A 3,633-nucleotide genomic window follows, 5' to 3' on the forward strand; every position below is an offset into this window, starting at 1 on the left:
TGAGTTCAAATCCGACCTCAGACAATTAATAATTACCTAGCTGTGTGGCCTTGGGCAAGCTACTTAACTCCATTTGCCTTGCAAAATCCTAAAAAAAAAAAATTAACTTAGGTAGTCAATTGTTTTATCAACTGAAAAGCTGTTTTATCCCTTAATACCAATACCACTTAAAAGTAAGGGGACATTACAACTGAAGTTCCATCTTGTTTTGCCTAGTTGGTTGGTGGGTTGGTTGTTGTTCTACATTCTCAGCATGACTGACCATGGCTGATTAGACCACTAAAAGCTTGGGATGCTCTATCACAGGTCAGTCATAAATATTTATGTGAACATTTGGGATGGAATCTCTAAATTTGTGTATCTTGTGTTTCTTTTAAGCTATTTCAATTCTGCTTTGCTCATAGAACATAGCACCTTCTCTGATGAGGGCATGCCATGCATGCTGGGTGGTCCTGTGCTAGTGTCTCCCAGATTGTACAATCAATTCCAAAATTCTTCAGAGAGGCCTCGAGAGTGTCCTTGTATCACTTCTTCTGACCAGCAGGTGAGCACCTGCCTTGGGTGAATTCTCTGTAAATAGGGTTTAAGGCAAGCATATGTTTGGCATTTGAACAACATGCTTAGTCCACCAGAGCTCTTTGTAGTTGAGTTTGAATGTTTGGTGGTTTTGTTCGAGAAAGGACTTCAGTGTCTGTTCTCTTATGCTGCCAGGGAATTTTTAGAATCTTCCTATGACAATTCAAATGGAAGTGAGTCAGTTTTCTGGTTTGTACCGGTAGACTGTCCAGGCATACACTAATGAGGTCAACACAACAGCTTTGCAGACTTTTAGTTGGGTAGGTAGTCTAATACTTCTTTTCTCCTACATTTTCTTTTAAGAGTCTCCCACACATTGAGCTATCTCTGATGATACTTGAAACTGTTTATCAAAATGTACATCCCAGGATGTAAGTGACTCCATCCACAGTATTCAAAACCCCATTTACTGAAACCAATTATTCCACATAGGACTGGGATGGTGCTGGCTGGTGCAGCACCTGTATTTTCTTGATGTTAATTGTTAGTCCAATAACATAAGCAGAGAACTGACCCATTCTTTGTTGCATCTCAGCCTGAGAAGACAAAAAATTATGTACCAACTCTCCCTCCATTTTAGTCTTGACTTTTAACCTTTTCAAGTTGAAAATTTTATCATCAGTATGGTAGCCGATCCTAATGCTGTTTGTGAAGGCATTTGATAAAATAACTGAAAACATCCTGCTAAAAAGCATAAGAGCAAGGAGACAACCTTGTTTCACTCCATTGGTGATCAGGAAAGCAGCATGAGTGTGTTGTCCATTGTCCAGAATCTGGGCAAACATTCCATAATGAAACTGAAGTACTGTACTGACAAACTTCTCCAGACAATCACATTTTTTTTTAGGCTTTGCAGATTTTTATTTTTAAACAAACCAACCAACCAGAACTGAAGTTTACATGCAAAGTGTTATGTTTGCCCTCCCCTCCCTGACTGGATTGGCTCTCCAGAGTTAAGAGTGAAAGCAGAAAGGCTCACATAGACTAATGAAATAAAAGCGGACTCCCAGGAAACTGTATGTGAGCAAAAAATGTGGAGAGCAAGATGAACAAGTGGAGAATTCTACTGAACTTTTGAAATATACCAAGTAATGGCTTAGCACAGAAAAGCCTCCAAAGTGAAGAGCAACAATGATTATAAAGGAACGTGACTGAACAGGTAGGAAACCGACTTGCCATTGTGAGTCCTCCGGATGGCCTCAGCCAGGATCATAGAGATGTCAATCACCTGTATTTTGGGACAATGCTTCATCTTGTCTTCTTGAGGTATTGTGTTTGTGACAACCACTGCTTCAAAGCTGGAATGGTTAATTCGAGAAATAGCTGGACCAGAAAAAAATTCCATGAGTAAGGATGGCATAAACTTTGGTGGCTCCAGCTGAGAGGAGTTTATCTGCTGTGTGACAGATAGTACCACAAGTATCAGCCATATCATCCACCAGAATGGCCACTTGGTCCTTGACATCTCCAACTAATACCATTCGGTGGACTTCTTTGGCTTTCTTTCATTCTTTGTGAATCAGAGCAAAGTCAACATTCAGCCAATCTGCAATCGAAGTTACCCTTTTAGCTCCACCGGCATTAGGGCATACAATACAGCAAGTCTTCCAGTCAGCAATGTTCTCCCTTATCCATTTCAGGACAGCTGGCTCAGCATATAAGTTATCCACTGGGATATCAAAAAAACCCTGAATCTGAGAGACATGAAGGTTCATGGTGATTATATGATCGGCTCCTGCAACAGACAGCATATTTGCCACAAGCTTGGCTGAGATTGGGGCTCGGCTCACATTGGAGTCTGCTCCTACTTTGTCCTTTTTATCCTGTCGGGCATAAGGGAAGCAAAGGATAACAGCAGTGACTCGGCTTGCTGAGGCGATCTTGCAGGCATTGATCAAATTCCATCAGATTGTCATTGATTTCATCACAACCACTCTGCACGATGTAGACATCCTCCCCTCGGACGCTTTCACCAATTTCCACACACGTCTCCTGGTTACTGAACTTCTTCGTCACCACCTTGCCCAGTTCCAGGCCCAAGCGGTCGGTGATCTTCTGGGACAAGTCCTGGTGCGAGCTGCCGCTGAAAAGCTTGATGTTCGGCATGTTCAGCCCGCGGGCCTGGCTGGGTGGACCTCTGCGGCCACCGAGTGGGAGAGCGGTCCAGGCGCAGAGGCCTGAGGCCGGCCGGGGAGGCTGGGGATGAGTGACTCGGCAGCGAGGCGCACTTACCACGACACCTCAGCCATCTTAGACAATCACATTTTAACATAATTTTCCAAGCAATGGTATCAGAGTTCTTGTATACAACAATGTATACAGGTCTCTGTTCTGCTCCTGGCATTTTTCCTGGAGTATCAGGCAGCAAACATCATATTGACTTTTCCTTGATCCTTTCTGAAGCCTCATTGGCTTTCAGGTAGGTGACCATCTTCCAGGTGAAGGATCAGTCTATTAAGAAAGACTGGGGGGCGGCTAGGTGGTACAGTGGATAGAGTACAGGCCCTGGAGTCAGGTGTACCTGAGTTCAAATCCGGCCTCAGACACTTAATAATTACCTAGCATGCCACTGGACCCCATTGCCTTGCAAAAAATCTAAAAAAAAAAAAAGACTGGCAAGAATCTCACCAGCAATGACTATGAGGGAGGGTCCCTTGTGTTCCTTACAAGGCAACATATTTCCTTTGCTTTATAGATAGAAAATGGAGGAACTGTATTCCCCCCCCCCAAAAAAAATCTGGGTCCTATATTAATTTTTGCTCCAAAAGATGCATTAGGGATTATTTTCAAGGGATGTCTGAAGACAGGCAGTCATTCCTATGGGAATCATTATTTGACCTATTCTTCTTTCTACAAGGAAGTTCATGTCTTTAGTGTAGTGAGTGCTGGCTGAATCCCAGACGAGCAGCCCTTTTTGGCCACTTCACAAAAGAAGTGACAGTATAGAGAAAAAAGGAGAGTAGGGGGAAAGGGAAAAGCAGGGGCAGATGTGAGTGATAGAGGAGAGGGTAGACCATAGGAAAGAATAGTCAGATATAACATATTTTCTTTTTTACT

The 3,633-nt window shown here is 43.0% G+C and overlaps 1 pseudogene; it reads right to left on the reverse strand.

Moving 5' to 3' along the window:
• Window positions 1-1,711: 1,711 nt before the first annotated feature.
• On the reverse strand, window positions 1,712-2,700 carry LOC141511517 (ribose-phosphate pyrophosphokinase 1-like; annotated as a pseudogene).
• Between the last annotated feature and the right edge of the window lie 933 nt (window positions 2,701-3,633).

This window comes from Macrotis lagotis, chromosome 1 (genome assembly GCF_037893015.1).
Source record: "Macrotis lagotis isolate mMagLag1 chromosome 1, bilby.v1.9.chrom.fasta, whole genome shotgun sequence".
Classification (NCBI taxonomy): domain Eukaryota; kingdom Metazoa; phylum Chordata; class Mammalia; order Peramelemorphia; family Peramelidae; genus Macrotis; species Macrotis lagotis.